Genomic DNA, 16,156 nt, shown 5'->3' with positions numbered 1-16,156 from the left:
GTGCTCTGGAGTCATTTCGTTGCAAGCGGGTTTTTACGTGCTCTGGAGTCATTTCATTGCAAGCGGGTTTTTACATACTTCTCAGACATTTCACTGGAAGTGGGTTTTTTAAGTGCTCTGGAGTCATTTTGTTGCAAGCGCGTTTTTAAGTACTCTGGAGTCATTTCGTTGCAAGCGGGTTTTTAAGTGCTCTGGAGTCATTTCGTTGCAAGCGGGTTTTTAAGTGCTCTGGAGTCATTTCGTTGCAAGCGGGTGTTTAAGTGCTCTGGAGTCATTTCGTTGCAAGCGGGTTTTTAAGTGCTCTGGAGTCATTTCGTTGCAAGCGGGTTTTTAAGTGCTCTGGAGTCATTTCGTTGCAAGCGGGTTTTTAAGTGCTCTGGAGTCATTTCGTTGCAAGCGGGTTTTTAAGTGCTCTGGAGTCATTTCGTTGCAAGCGGGTTTTTAAGTGCTCTGGAGTCATTTCGTTGCAAGCGGGTTTTTAAGTGCTCTGGAGTCATTTCGTTGCAAGCGGGTTTTTAAGTGTTCTGGAGTCATTTCGTTGCAAGCGGGTTTTTAAGTTCTCTGAGGTCATTTCGTTGCAAGCGGGTGTTTAAGTGCTCTGGAGTCATTTCGTTGCAAGCGGGTTTTTAAGTGCTCTGGAGTCACTTCGTTGCAAGCGGGTTTTTAAGTGCTCTGGAGTCATTTCGTTGCAAGCGGGTTTTTAAGTGCTCTGGAGTCATTTCGTTGCAAGCGGGTTTTTAAGTGCTCTGGAGTCATTTCGTTGCAAGCGGGTTTTTAAGTTCTCTGAGGTCATTTCGTTGCAAGCGGGTGTTTAAGTGTTCTGGAGTCATTTCGTTGCAAGCGGGTTTTTAAGTGCTCTGGAGTCATTTCGTTGCAAGCGGGTTTTTAAGTGCTCTGGAGTCATTTCGTTGCAAGCGGGTTTTTAAGTGCTCTGGAGTCATTTCGTTGCAAGCGGGTTTTTAAGTGCTCTGAAGGCATTTCGTTGTAAGCGGGTTTTTAAGTGCTCTGGAGTCATTTCGTTGCAAGCGGGTTTTTACGTGCTCTGGAGTCATTTCATTGCAAGCGGGTTTTTACATACTTCTCAGACATTTCAGTGGAAGCGGGTTTTTTAAGTGCTCTGGAGTCATTTCGTTGCAAGCGGGTTTTTAAGTGCTCTGGAGTCATTTCGTTGCAAGCGGGTTTTTAAGTGCTCTGGAGTCATTTCGTTGCAAGCGGGTTTTTAAGTGCTCTGAAGGCATTTCGTTGTAAGCGGGTTTTTAAGTGCTCTGGAGTCATTTCGTTGCAAGCGGGTTTTTACGTGCTCTGGAGTCATTTCATTGCAAGCGGGTTTTTACATACTTCTCAGACATTTCAGTGGAAGCGGGTTTTTTAAGTGCTCTGGAGTCATTTCGTTGCAAGCGGGTTTTTAAGTACTCTGGAGTCATTTCGTTGCAAGCGGGTTTTTAAGTGCTCTGGAGTCATTTCGTTGCAAGCGGGTTTTTAAGTTCTCTGAGGTCATTTCGTTGCAAGCGGGTGTTTAAGTGCTCTGGAGTCATTTCGTTGCAAGCGGGTTTTTAAGTGCTCTGGAGTCATTTCGTTGCAAGCGGGTTTTTAAGTGCTCTGGAGTCATTTCGTTGCAAGCGGGTTTTTAAGTGCTCTGGACTCATTTCGTTGCAAGCGGGTTTTTAAGTGCTCTGGAGTCATTTCGTTGCAAGCAGGTTTTTAAGTGCTCTGGACTCATTTCGTTGCAAGCGGGTTTTTAAGTGTTCTGGAGTCATTTCGTTGCAAGCGGGTTTTTAAGTGCTCTGGAGTCATTTCGTTGCAAGCGGGTTTTTAAGTGCTCTGAAGGCATTTCGTTGTAAGCGGGTTTTTAAGTGCTCTGGAGTCATTTCGGTGCAAGCGGGTTTTTAAGTGTTCCTGAGTCATTTCGTTGCAAGCAGGTTTTTAAGTGCTCTGGAGTCATTTCGTTGCAAGCGTGTTTTTAAGTGCTCTGGAGTCATTTCGTTGCAAGCGGGTTTTTAAGTGTTCTGGAGTCATTTCGTTGCAAGCGGGTTTTTAAGTGCTCTGGAGTCATTTCGTTGCAAGCGGGTTTTTAAGTGCTCTGGAGTCATTTCGTTGCAAGCGGGTTTTTAAGTGCTCTGGAGTCATTTCGTTGCAAGCCGGTTTTTAAGTGCTCTGGAGTCATTTCGTTGCAAGCGGGTTTTTAAGTGCTCTGGAGTCATTTCGTTGCAAGCGGGTTTTTAAGTGCTCTGGAGTCATTTCGTTGCAAGCGGGTTTTTAAGTGCTCTGAAGGCATTTCGTTGTAAGCGGGTTTTTCAGTGTTCTGGAGTCATTTCGTTGCAAGCGGGTTTTTACGTGCTCTGGAGTCATTTCATTGCAAGCGGGTTTTTACATACTTCTCAGACATTTCACTGGAATCGGGTTTTTTAAGTGCTCTGGAGTCATTTCGTTGCAAGCGGGTTTTTAAGTACTCTGGAGTCATTTCGTTGCAAGCGGGTTTTTAAGTGCTCTGGAGTCATTTCGTTGCAAGCGGGTTTTTAAGTGCTCTGAAGGCATTTCGTTGTAAGCGGGTTTTTAAGTGCTCTGGAGTCATTTCGTTGCAAGCGGGTTTTTACGTGCTCTGGAGTCATTTCATTGCAAGCGGGTTTTTACATACTTCTCAGACATTTCAGTGGAAGCGGGTTTTTTAAGTGCTCTGGAGTCATTTCGTTGCAAGCGGGTTTTTAAGTACTCTGGAGTCATTTCGTTGCAAGCGGGTTTTTAAGTGCTCTGGAGTCATTTCGTTGCAAGCGGGTTTTTAAGTTCTCTGAGGTCATTTCGTTGCAAGCGGGTGTTTAAGTGCTCTGGAGTCATTTCGTTGCAAGCGGGTTTTTAAGTGCTCTGGAGTCATTTCGTTGCAAGCGGGTTTTTAAGTGCTCTGGAGTCATTTCGTTGCAAGCGGGTTTTTAAGTGCTCTGGACTCATTTCGTTGCAAGCGGGTTTTTAAGTGCTCTGGAGTCATTTCGTTGCAAGCGGGTTTTTAAGTGCTCTGGACTCATTTCGTTGCAAGCGGGTTTTTAAGTGTTCTGGAGTCATTTCGTTGCAAGCGGGTTTTTAAGTGCTCTGGAGTCATTTCGTTGCAAGCGGGTTTTTAAGTGCTCTGAAGGCATTTCGTTGTAAGCGGGTTTTTAAGTGCTCTGGAGTCATTTCGTTGCAAGCGGGTTTTTAAGTGTTCCTGAGTCATTTCGTTGCAAGCAGGTTTTTAAGTGCTCTGGAGTCATTTCGTTGCAAGCGTGTTTTTAAGTGCTCTGGAGTCATTTCGTTGCAAGCGGGTTTTTAAGTGTTCTGGAGTCATTTCGTTGCAAGCGGGTTTTTAAGTGCTCTGGAGTCATTTCGTTGCAAGCGGGTTTTTAAGTGCTCTGGAGTCATTTCGTTGCAAGCGGGTTTTTAAGTGCTCTGGAGTCATTTCGTTGCAAGCCGGTTTTTAAGTGCTCTGGAGTCATTTCGTTGCAAGCGGGTTTTTAAGTGCTCTGGAGTCATTTCGTTGCAAGCAGGTTTTTAAGTGCTCTGGAGTCATTTCGTTGCAAGCGGGTTTTTAAGTGCTCTGAAGGCATTTCGTTGTAAGCGGGTTTTTCAGTGTTCTGGAGTCATTTCGTTGCAAGCGGGTTTTTACGTGCTCTGGAGTCATTTCATTGCAAGCGGGTTTTTACATACTTCTCAGACATTTCACTGGAATCGGGTTTTTTAAGTGCTCTGGAGTCATTTCGTTGCAAGCGGGTTTTTAAGTACTCTGGAGTCATTTCGTTGCAAGCGGGTTTTTAAGTGCTCTGGAGTCATTTCCTTGCAAGCGGGTTTTTAAGTGCTCTGGAGTCATTTCGTTGCAAGCGGGTGTTTAAGTGCTCTGGAGTCATTTCGTTGCAAGCGGGTTTTTAAGTGATCTGGAGTCATTTCGTTGCAAGCGGGGTTTTAAGTGTTCTGGACTCATTTCGTTGCAAGCGGGTTTTTAAGTGCTCTGGAGTCATTTCGTTGCAAGCGGGTTTTTACGTGCTCTGGAGTCATTTCATTGCAAGCGGGTTTTTACATACTTCTCAGACATTTCACTGGAAGTGGGTTTTTTAAGTGCTCTGGAGTCATTTTGTTGCAAGCGCGTTTTTAAGTACTCTGGAGTCATTTCGTTGCAAGCGGGTTTTTAAGTGCTCTGGAGTCATTTCGTTGCAAGCGGGTTTTTAAGTGCTCTGGAGTCATTTCGTTGCAAGCGGGTTTTTAAGTGCTCTGGAGTCATTTCGTTGCAAATGGGTTTTTAAGTGTTCTGGAGTCATTTCGTTGCAAGCGGGTTTTTAAGTGCTCTGGAGTCATTTCGTTGCAAGCGGGTTTTTAAGTACTCTGGAGTCATTTCGTTGCAAGCGGGTTTTTAAGTGCTCTGGAGTCATTTCGTTGAAAGCGGGTTTTTAAGTGCTCTGAAGGCATTTCGTTGCAAGCGGGTTTTTAAGTGCTCTGGAGTCATTTCGTTGCAAGCGGGTTTTTAAGTGTTCTGGAGTCATTTCGTTGCAAGCGGGTTTTTAAGTGCTCTGGAGTCATTTCGTTGCAAGCGGGTTTTTAAGTGCTCTGGAGTCATTTTGTTGCAAGCGGGTTTTTAAGTGTTCTGGAGTCATTTCGTTGCAAGCGGGTTTTTAAGTGCTCTGGAGTCATTTCGTTGCAAGCGGGTTTTTAAGTGCTCTGGAGTCATTTCGTTGCACGCGGGTTTTTAAGTGTTCTGGAGTCATTTCGTTGCAAGCGGGTTTTTAAGTGCTCTGAAGGCATTTCGTTGTAAGCGGGTTTCTCAGTGCTCTGGAGTCATTTCGTTGCAAGCGGGTTTTTACGTGCTCTGGAGTCATTTCATTGCAAGCGGGTTTTTACATACTTCTCAGACATTTCACTGGAAGCGGGTTTTTTAAGTGCTCTGGAGTCATTTCGTTGCAAGCGGGTTTTTAAGTACTCTGGAGTCATTTCGTTGCAAGCGGGTTTTTAAGTGCTCTGGAGTCATATCGTTGCAAGCGGGTTTTTAAGTTCTCTGAGGTCATTTCGTTGCAAGCGGGTGTTTAAGTGCTCTGGAGTAATTTCGTTGCAAGCGGGTGTTTAAGTGCTCTGGAGTCATTTCGTTGCAAGCGGGTTTTTAAGTGTTCTGGAGTCATTTCGTTGCAAGCGGGTTTTTAAGTGCTCTGGAGTCATTTCGTTGCAAGCGGGTTTTTACGTGCTCTGGAGTCATTTCATTGCAAGCGGGTTTTTACATACTTCTCAGACATTTCACTGGAAGTGGGTTTTTTAAGTGCTCTGGAGTCATTTTGTTGCAAGCGCGTTTTTAAGTACTCTGGAGTCATTTCGTTGCAAGCGGGTTTTTAAGTGCTCTGGAGTCATTTCGTTGCAAGCGGGTTTTTAAGTGCTCTGGAGTCATTTCGTTGCAAGCGGGTGTTTAAGTGCTCTGGAGTCATTTCGTTGCAAGCGGGTTTTTAAGTGCTCTGGAGTCATTTCGTTGCAAGCGGGTTTTTAAGTGCTCTGGAGTCATTTCGTTGCAAGCGGGTTTTTAAGTGCTCTGGAGTCATTTCGTTGCAAGCGGGTTTTTAAGTGCTCTGAAGGCATTTCGTTGCAAGCGGGTTTTTAAGTGCTCTGGAGTCATTTCGTTGCAAGCGGGTTTTTAAGTGCTCTGGAGTAATTTCGTTGCAAGCGGGTTTTTAAGTGCTCTGGAGTCATTTCGTTGCAAGCGGGTTTTTAAGTGTTCTGGAGTCATTTCGTTGCAAGCGGGTTTTTAAGTGCTCTGGAGTCATTTCGTTGCAAGCGGGTTTTTAAGTGCTCTGGAGTCATTTCGTTGCAAGCGGGTTTTTAAGTGCTCTGGAGTAATTTCGTTGCAAGCGGGTGTTTAAGTGCTCTGGAGTCATTTCGTTGCAAGCGGGTTTTTAAGTGATCTGGAGTCATTTCGTTGCAAGCGGGTTTTTAAGTGTTCTGGAGTCATTTCGTTGCAAGCGGGTTTTTAAGTGCTCTGGAGTCATTTCGTTGCAAGCGGGTTTTTACGTGCTCTGGAGTCATTTCATTGCAAGCGGGTTTTTACATACTTCTCAGACATTTCACTGGAAGTGGGTCTTTTAAGTGCTCTGGAGTCATTTTGTTGCAAGCGCGTTTTTAAGTACTCTGGAGTCATTTCGTTGCAAGCGGGTTTTTAAGTGCTCTGGAGTCATTTCGTTGCAAGCGGGTTTTTAAGTGCTCTGGAGTCATTTCGTTGCAAGCGGGTGTTTAAGTGCTCTGGAGTCATTTCGTTGCAAGCGGGTTTTTAAGTGCTCTGGAGTCATTTCGTTGCAAGCGGGTTTTTAAGTGCTCTGGAGTCATTTCGTTGCAAGCGGGTTTTTAAGTGCTCTGGAGTCATTTCGTTGCAAGCGGGTTTTTAAGTGCTCTGGAGTCATTTCGTTGCAAGCGGGTTTTTAAGTGTTCTGGAGTCATTTCGTTGCAAGCGGGTTTTTAAGTGCTCTGGAGTCATTTCGTTGCAAGCGGGTTTTTAAGTGCTCTGGAGTCATTTCGTTGCAAGCGGGTTTTTAAGTGCTCTGGAGTCATTTCGTTGCAAGCGGGTTTTTAAGTGCTCTGAAGGCATTTCGTTGTAAGCGGGTTTTTAAGTGCTCTGGAGTCATTTCATTGCAAGCGGGTTTTTACATACTTCTCAGACATTTCAGTGGAAGCGGGTTTTTTAAGTGCTCTGGAGTCATTTCGTTGCAAGCGGGTTTTTAAGTACTCTGGAGTCATTTCGTTGCAAGCGGGTTTTTAAGTGCTCTGGAGTCATTTCGTTGCAAGCGGGTTTTTAAGTTCTCTGAGGTCATTTCGTTGCAAGCGGGTGTTTAAGTGCTCTGGAGTCATTTCGTTGCAAGCGGGTTTTTAAGTGCTCTGGAGTCATTTCGTTGCAAGCGGGTTTTTAAGTGCTCTGGAGTCATTTCGTTGCAAGCGGGTTTTTAAGTGCTCTGGAGTCATTTCGTTGCAAGCGGGTTTTTAAGTTCTCTGAGGTCATTTCGTTGCAAGCGGGTGTTTAAGTGTTCTGGAGTCATTTCGTTGCAAGCGGGTTTTTAAGTGCTCTGGAGTCATTTCGTTGCAAGCGGGTTTTTAAGTGCTCTGGAGTCATTTCGTTGCAAGTGGGTTTTTAAGTGCTCTGGAGTCATTTCGTTGCAAGCGGGTTTTTAAGTGCTCTGAAGGCATTTCGTTGTAAGCGGGTTTTTAAGTGCTCTGGAGTCATTTCGTTGCAAGCGGGTTTTTACGTGCTCTGGAGTCATTTCATTGCAAGCGGGTTTTTACATACTTCTCAGACATTTCAGTGGAAGCGGGTTTTTTAAGTGCTCTGGAGTCATTTCGTTGCAAGCGGGTTTTTAAGTGCTCTGGAGTCATTTCGTTGCAAGCGGGTTTTTAAGTGCTCTGGAGTCATTTCGTTGCAAGCGGGTGTTTAAGTGCTCTGGAGTCATTTCGTTGCAAGCGGGTTTTTAAGTGCTCTGGAGTCATTTCGTTGCAAGCGGGTTTTTAAGTGCTCTGGAGTCATTTCGTTGCAAGCGGGTTTTTAAGTGCTCTGGAGTCATTTCGTTGCAAGCGGGTTTTTAAGTGCTCTGGAGTCATTTCGTTGCAAGCGGGTTTTTAAGTGTTCTGGAGTCATTTCGTTGCAAGCGGGTTTTTAAGTGCTCTGGAGTCATTTCGTTGCAAGCGGGTTTTTAAGTGCTCTGGAGTCATTTCGTTGCAAGCGGGTTTTTAAGTGCTCTGGAGTCATTTCGTTGCAAGCGGGTTTTTAAGTGCTCTGAAGGCATTTCGTTGTAAGCGGGTTTTTCAGTGTTCTGGAGTCATTTGGTTGCAAGCGGGTTTTTAAGTGCTCTGGAGTCATTTCATTGGAAGCGGGTTTTTACATACTTCTCAGACATTTCACTGGAAGCGGGTTTTTTAAGTGCTCTGGAGTCATTTCGTTGCAAGCGGGTTTTTAAGTACTCTGGAGTCATTTCGTTGCAAGCGGGTTTTTAAGTACTCTGGAGTCATTTCGTTGCAAGCGGGTTTTTAAGTGCTCTGGAGTAATTTCGTTGCAAGCGGGTGTTTAAGTGCTCTGGAGTCATTTCGTTGCAAGCGGGTTTTTAAGTGATCTGGAGTCATTTCGTTGCAAGCGGGTTTTTAAGTGTTCTGGAGTCATTTCGTTGCAAGCGGGTTTTTAAGTGCTCTGGAGTCATTTCGTTGCAAGCGGGTTCTTACGTGCTCTGGAGTCATTTCATTGCAAGCGGGTTTTTACATACTTCTCAGACATTTCACTGGAAGTGGGTTTTTTAAGTGCTCTGGAGTCATTTTGTTGCAAGCGCGTTTTTAAGTACTCTGGAGTCATTTCGTTGCAAGCGGGTTTTTAAGTGCTCTGGAGTCATTTCGTTGCAAGCGGGTTTTTAAGTGCTCTGGAGTCATTTCGTTGCAAGCGGGTGTTTAAGTGCTCTGGAGTCATTTCGTTGCAAGCGGGTTTTTAAGTGCTCTGGAGTCATTTCGTTGCAAGCGGGTTTTTAAGTGCTCTGGAGTCATTTCGTTGCAAGCGGGTTTTTAAGTGCTCTGGAGTCATTTCGTTGCAAGCGGGTTTTTAAGTGCTCTGAAGGCATTTCGTTGCAAGCAGGTTTTTAAGTGCTCTGGAGTCATTTCGTTGCAAGCGGGTTTTTAAGTGCTCTGGAGTAATTTCGTTGCAAGCGGGTTTTTAAGTGCTCTGGAGTCATTTCGTTGCAAGCGGGTTTTTAAGTGTTCTGGAGTCATTTCGTTGCAAGCGGGTTTTTAAGTGCTCTGGAGTCATTTCGTTGCAAGCGGGTTTTTAAGTGCTCTGGAGTCATTTCGTTGCAAGCGGGTTTTTAAGTGCTCTGGAGTAATTTCGTTGCAAGCGGGTGTTTAAGTGCTCTGGAGTCATTTCGTTGCAAGCGGGTTTTTAAGTGATCTGGAGTCATTTCGTTGCAAGCGGGTTTTTAAGTGTTCTGGTGTCATTTCGTTGCAAGCGGGTTTTTAAGTGCTCTGGAGTCATTTCGTTGCAAGCGGGTTTTTACGTGCTCTGGAGTCATTTCATTGCAAGCGGGTTTTTACATACTTCTCAGACATTTCACTGGAAGTGGGTCTTTTAAGTGCTCTGGAGTCATTTTGTTGCAAGCGCGTTTTTAAGTACTCTGGAGTCATTTCGTTGCAAGCGGGTTTTTAAGTGCACTGGAGTCATTTCGTTGCAAGCGGGTTTTTAAGTGCTCTGGAGTCATTTCGTTGCAAGCGGGTGTTTAAGTGCTCTGGAGTCATTTCGTTGCAAGCGGGTTTTTAAGTGCTCTGGAGTCATTTCGTTGCAAGCGGGTTTTTAAGTGCTCTGGAGTCATTTCGTTGCAAGCGGGTTTTTAAGTGCTCTGGAGTCATTTCGTTGCAAGCGGGTTTTTAAGTGCTCTGGAGTCATTTCGTTGCAAGCGGGTTTTTAAGTGTTCTGGAGTCATTTCGTTGCAAGCGGGTTTTTAAGTGCTCTGGAGTCATTTCGTTGCAAGCGGGTTTTTAAGTGCTCTGGAGTCATTTCGTTGCAAGCGGGTTTTTAAGTGCTCTGGAGTCATTTCGTTGCAAGCGGGTTTTTAAGTGCTCTGAAGGCATTTCGTTGTAAGCGGGTTTTTAAGTGCTCTGGAGTCATTTCGTTTCAAGCGGGTTTTTACGTGCTCTGGAGTCATTTCATTGCAAGCGGGTTTTTACATACTTCTCAGACATTTCAGTGGAAGCGGGTTTTTTAAGTGCTCTGGAGTCATTTCGTTGCAAGCGGGTTTTTAAGTACTCTGGAGTCATTTCGTTGCAAGCGGGTTTTTAAGTGCTCTGGAGTCATTTCGTTGCAAGCGGGTTTTTAAGTTCTCTGAGGTCATTTCGTTGCAAGCGGGTGTTTAAGTGCTCTGGAGTCATTTCGTTGCAAGCGGGTTTTTAAGTGCTCTGGAGTCATTTCGTTGCAAGCGTGTTTTTAAGTGCTCTGGAGTCATTTCGTTGCAAGCGGGTTTTTACGTGCTCTGGAGTCATTTCATTGCAAGCGGGTTTTTACATACTTCTCAGACATTTCAGTGGAAGCGGGTTTTTTAAGTGCTCTGGAGTCATTTCGTTGCAAGCGGGTTTTTAAGTGCTCTGGAGTCATTTCGTTGCAAGCGGGTTTTTAAGTGCTCTGGAGTCATTTCGTTGCAAGCGGGTTTTTAAGTGCTCTGAAGGCATTTCGTTGTAAGCGGGTTTTTAAGTGCTCTGGAGTCATTTCGTTGCAAGCGGGTTTTTACGTGCTCTGGAGTCATTTCATTGCAAGCGGGTTTTTACATACTTCTCAGACATTTCAGTGGAAGCGGGTTTTTTAAGTGCTCTGGAGTCATTTCGTTGCAAGCGGGTTTTTAAGTACTCTGGAGTCATTTCGTTGCAAGCGGGTTTTTAAGTGCTCTGGAGTCATTTCGTTGCAAGCGGGTTTTTAAGTTCTCTGAGGTCATTTCGTTGCAAGCGGGTGTTTAAGTGCTCTGGAGTCATTTCGTTGCAAGCGGGTTTTTAAGTGCTCTGGAGTCATTTCGTTGCAAGCGGGTTTTTAAGTGCTCTGGAGTCATTTCGTTGCAAGCGGGTTTTTAAGTGCTCTGGACTCATTTCGTTGCAAGCGGGTTTTTAAGTGCTCTGGAGTCATTTCGTTGCAAGCGGGTTTTTAAGTGCTCTGGACTCATTTCGTTGCAAGCGGATTTTTAAGTGTTCTGGAGTCATTTCGTTGCAAGCGGGTTTTTAAGTGCTCTGGAGTCATTTCGTTGCAAGCGGGTTTTTAAGTGCTCTGAAGGCATTTCGTTGTAAGCGGGTTTTTAAGTGCTCTGGAGTCATTTCGTTGCAAGCGGGTTTTTAAGTGTTCCTGAGTCATTTCGTTGCAAGCAGGTTTTTAAGTGCTCTGGAGTCATTTCGTTGCAAGCGTGTTTTTAAGTGCTCTGGAGTCATTTCGTTGCAAGCGGGTTTTTAAGTGTTCTGGAGTCATTTCGTTGCAAGCGGGTTTTTAAGTGCTCTGGAGTCATTTCGTTGCAAGCGGGTTTTTAAGTGCTCTGGAGTCATTTCGTTGCAAGCGGGTTTTTAAGTGTTCTGGAGTCATTTCATTGCAAGCCGGTTTTTAAGTGCTCTGGAGTCATTTCGTTGCAAGCGGGTTTTTAAGTGCTCTGGAGTCATTTCGTTGCAAGCGGGTTTTTAAGTGCTCTGGAGTCATTTCGTTGCAAGCGGGTTTTTAAGTGCTCTGAAGGCATTTCGTTGTAAGCGGGTTTTTCAGTGTTCTGGAGTCATTTCGTTGCAAGCGGGTTTTTACGTGCTCTGGAGTCATTTCATTGCAAGCGGGTTTTTACATACTTCTCAGACATTTCACTGGAAGCGGGTTTTTTAAGTGCTCTGGAGTCATTTCGTTGCAAGCGGGTTTTTAAGTACTCTGGAGTCATTTCGTTGCAAGCGGGTTTTTAAGTGCTCTGGAGTCATTTCCTTGCAAGCGGGTTTTTAAGTGCTCTGGAGTCATTTCGTTGCAAGCGGGTGTTTAAGTGCTCTGGAGTCATTTCGTTGCAAGCGGGTTTTTAAGTGATCTGGAGTCATTTCGTTGCAAGCGGGTTTTTAAGTGTTCTGGACTCAATTCGTTGCAAGCGGGTTTTTAAGTGCTCTGGAGTCATTTCGTTGCAAGCGGGTTTTTACGTGCTCTGGAGTCATTTCATTGCAAGCGGGTTTTTACATACTTCTCAGACATTTCACTGGAAGTGGGTTTTTTAAGTGCTCTGGAGTCATTTTGTTGCAAGCGCGTTTTTAAGTACTCTGGAGTCATTTCGTTGCAAGCGGGTTTTTAAGTGCTCTGGAGTCATTTCGTTGCAAGCGGGTTTTTAAGTGCTCTGGAGTCATTTCGTTGCAAGCGGGTTTTTAAGTGCTCTGGAGTCATTTCGTTGCAAATGGGTTTTTAAGTGTTCTGGAGTCATTTCGTTGCAAGCGGGTTTTTAAGTGCTCTGGAGTCATTTCGTTGCAAGCGGGTTTTTAAGTACTCTGGAGTCATTTCGTTGCAAGGGGTTTTTAAGTGCTCTGGAGTCATTTCGTTGCAAGCGGGTTTTTAAGTGCTCTGAAGGCATTTCGTTGCAAGCGGGTTTTTAAGTGCTCTGGAGTCATTTCGTTGCAAGCGGGTTTTTAAGTGTTCTGGAGTCATTTCGTTGCAAGCGGGTTTTTAAGTGCTCTGGAGTCATTTCGTTGCAAGCGGGTTTTTAAGTGCTCTGGAGTCATTTTGTTGCAAGCGGGTTTTTAAGTGTTCTGGAGTCATTTCGTTGCAAGCGGGTTTTTAAGTGCTCTGGAGTCATTTTGTTGCAAGCGGGTTTTTAAGTGCTCTGGAGTCATTTCGTTGCACGCGGGTTTTTAAGTGTTCTGGAGTCATTTCGTTGCAAGCGGGTTTTTAAGTGCCCTGGAGTCATTTCGTTGTAAGCGTGTTTTTAAGTGCTCTGGAGTCATTTCGTTGCAAGCGGGTTTTTAAATGTTCTGGAGTCATTTCGTTGCAAGCGGGTTTTTAAGTGCTCTGGAGTCATTTCGTTGCAAGCGGGTTTTTAATTGCTCTGGAGTCATTTCGTTGCAAGCGGGTTTTTAAGTGTTCTGGAGTCATTTCGTTGCAAGCGGGTTTTTAAGTTCTCTGGAGTCATTTCGTTGCAAGCGGGTTTTTACGTGCTCTGGAGTCATTTCGTTGCAAGCGGGTTTTTAAGTGTTCTGGAGTCATTTCGTTGCAAGCGGGTTTTTAAGTGCTCTGGAGTCATTTCGTTGCAAACAGGTTTTTAAGTACTCTGGAGTCATTTCGTTGCAAGCGGGTTTTTACATACTTCTCAGACATTTCACTGGAAGCGGGTTTTTAAGTGCTCTGGAGTCATTTCCTTGCAAGCGGGTGTTTAAGTGCTCTGGAGTCATTTCGTTGCAAGCGGGTTTTTAAGTGATCTGGAGTCATTTCGTTGCAAGCGGGTTTTTAAGTGTTCTGGACTCAATTCGTTGCAAGCGGGTTTTTAAGTGCTCTGGAGTCATTTCGTTGCAAGCGGGTTTTTACGTGCTCTGGAGTCATTTCATTGCAAGCGGGTTTTTACATACTTCTCAGACATTTCACTGGAAGTGGGTTTTTTAAGTGCTCTGGAGTCATTTTGTTGCAAGCGCGTTTTTAAGTACTCTGGAGTCATTTCGTTGCAAGCGGGTTTTTAAGTGCTCTGGAGTCATTTCGTTGCAAGCGGGTTTTTAAGTGCTCTGGAGTCATTTCGTTGCAAGCGGGTTTTTAAGTGCTCTGGAGTCATTTCGTTGCAAATGGGTTTTTAAGTGTTCTGGAGTCATTTCGTTGCAAGCGGGTTTTTAAGTGCTCTGGAGTCATTTCGTTGCAAGCGGGTTTTTAAGTACTCTGGAGTCATTTCGTTGCAAGGGGTTTTTAAGTGCTCTGGAGTCATTTCGTTGCAAGCGGGTTTTTAAGTGCTCTGAAGGCATTTCGTTGCAAGCGGGTTTTTAAGTGCTCTGGAGTCATTTCGTTGCAAGCGGGTTTTTAAGTGTTCTGGAGTCATTTCGTTGCAAGCGGGTTTTTAAGTGCTCTGGAGTCATTTCGTTGCAAGCGGGTTTTTAAGTGCTCTGGAGTCATTTTGTTGCAAGCGGGTTTTTAAGTGTTCTGGAGTCATTTCGTTGCAAGCGGGTTTTTAAGTGCTCTGGAGTCATTTTGTTGCAAGCGGGTTTTTAAGTGCTCTGGAGTCATTTCGTTGCACGCGGGTTTTTAAGTGTTCTGGAGTCATTTCGTTGCAAGCGGGTTTTTAAGTGCTCTGGAGTCATTTCGTTGCAAGCGGGTTTTTAAGTGCTCTGGAGTCATTTCGTTGCAAGCGGGTTTTTAAGTGTTCTGGAGTCATTTCATTGCAAGCCGGTTTTTAAGTGCTCTGGAGTCATTTCGTTGCAAGCGGGTTTTTAAGTGCTCTGGAGTCATTTCGTTGCAAGCGGGTTTTTAAGTGCTCTGGAGTCATTTCGTTGCAAGCGGGTTTTTAAGTGCTCTGAAGGCATTTCGTTGTAAGCGGGTTTTTCAGTGTTCTGGAGTCATTTCGTTGCAAGCGGGTTTTTACGTGCTCTGGAGTCATTTCATTGCAAGCGGGTTTTTACATACTTCTCAGACATTTCACTGGAAGCGGGTTTTTTAAGTGCTCTGGAGTCATTTCGTTGCAAGCGGGTTTTTAAGTACTCTGGAGTCATTTCGTTGCAAGCGGGTTTTTAAGTGCTCTGGAGTCATTTCCTTGCAAGCGGGTTTTTAAGTGCTCTGGAGTCATTTCGTTGCAAGCGGGTGTTTAAGTGCTCTGGAGTCATTTCGTTGCAAGCGGATTTTTAAGTGATCTGGAGTCATTTCGTTGCAAGCGGGTTTTTAAGTGTTCTGGACTCAATTCGTTGCAAGCGGGTTTTTAAGTGCTCTGGAGTCATTTCGTTGCAAGCGGGTTTTTACGTGCTCTGGAGTCATTTCATTGCAAGCGGGTTTTTACATACTTCTCAGACATTTCACTGGAAGTGGGTTTTTTAAGTGCTCTGGAGTCATTTTGTTGCAAGCGCGTTTTTAAGTACTCTGGAGTCATTTCGTTGCAAGCGGGTTTTTAAGTGCTCTGGAGTCATTTCGTTGCAAGCGGGTTTTTAAGTGCTCTGGAGTCATTTCGTTGCAAGCGGGTTTTTAAGTGCTCTGGAGTCATTTCGTTGCAAATGGGTTTTTAAGTGTTCTGGAGTCATTTCGTTGCAAGCGGGTTTTTAAGTGCTCTGGAGTCATTTCGTTGCAAGCGGGTTTTTAAGTACTCTGGAGTCATTTCGTTGCAAGGGGTTTTTAAGTGCTCTGGAGTCATTTCGTTGCAAGCGGGTTTTTAAGTGCTCTGAAGGCATTTCGTTGCAAGCGGGTTTTTAAGTGCTCTGGAGTCATTTCGTTGCAAGCGGGTTTTTAAGTGTTCTGGAGTCATTTCGTTGCAAGCGGGTTTTTAAGTGCTCTGGAGTCATTTCGTTGCAAGCGGGTTTTTAAGTGCTCTGGAGTCATTTTGTTGCAAGCGGGTTTTTAAGTGTTCTGGAGTCATTTCGTTGCAAGCGGGTTTTTAAGTGCTCTGGAGTCATTTTGTTGCAAGCGGGTTTTTAAGTGCTCTGGAGTCATTTCGTTGCACGCGGGTTTTTAAGTGTTCTGGAGTCATTTCATTGCAAGCGGGTTTTTAAGTGCCCTGGAGTCATTTCGTTGTAAGCGTGTTTTTAAGTGCTCTGGAGTCATTTCGTTGCAAGCGGGTTTTTAAGTGTTCTGGAGTCATTTCGTTGCAAGCGGGTTTTTAAGTGCTCTGGAGTCATTTCGTTGCAAGCGGGTTTTTAATTGCTCTGGAGTCATTTCGTTGCAAGCGGGTTTTTAAGTGTTCTGGAGTCATTTCGTTGCAAGCGGGTTTTTAAGTTCTCTGGAGTCATTTCGTTGCAAGCGGGTTTTTACGTGCTCTGGAGTCATTTCGTTGCAAGCGGGTTTTTAAGTGTTCTGGAGTCATTTCGTTGCAAGCGGGTTTTTAAGTGCTCTGGAGTCATTTCGTTGCAAACAGGTTTTTAAGTACTCTGGAGTCATTTCGTTGCAAGCGGGTTTTTACATACTTCTCAGACATTTCACTGGAAGCGGGTTTTTAAGTGCTCTGGAGTCATTTCCTTGCAAGCGGGTGTTTAAGTGCTCTGGAGTCATTTCGTTGCAAGCGGGTTTTTAAGTGATCTGGAGTCATTTCGTTGCAAGCGGGTTTTTAAGTGCTCTGGAGTCATTTCGTTGCAAGCGGGTGTTTAAGTGCTCTGGAGTCATTTCGTTGCAAGCGGGTTTTTAAGTGCTCTGGAGTCATTTCGTTGCAAGCGGGTTTTTAAGTGCTCTGGAGTCATTTCGTTGCAAGCGGGTTTTTAAGTGCTCTGGAGTCATTTCGTTGCAAGCGGGTTTTTAAGTGCTCTGGAGTCATTTCATTGGAAGCGGGTTTTTAAGTGCTCTGGAGTCATTTCGTTGCAAGCGGGTTTTTAAGTGCTCTGGAGTCATTTCGTTGCAAGCGGGTTTTTAAGTGCTCTGGAGTCATTTCGTTGCAAGAGGGTTTTTAAGTGTTCTGGAGTCATTTCGTTGCAAGCGGGTTTTTAAGTGTTCTGGAGTCATTTCTTTGCAAGCGGGTTTTTAAGTACTCTGGAGTCATTTTGTTGCAAGCGGGTTTTTAAGTGC

Source organism: Meriones unguiculatus, chromosome 20, assembly GCF_030254825.1.
Source record: "Meriones unguiculatus strain TT.TT164.6M chromosome 20, Bangor_MerUng_6.1, whole genome shotgun sequence".
In the NCBI taxonomy this organism is placed as follows: domain Eukaryota; kingdom Metazoa; phylum Chordata; class Mammalia; order Rodentia; family Muridae; genus Meriones; species Meriones unguiculatus.
The sequence above is the reverse complement of the archived record's forward strand: the minus strand, read 5'-3'. Positions refer to the sequence as shown.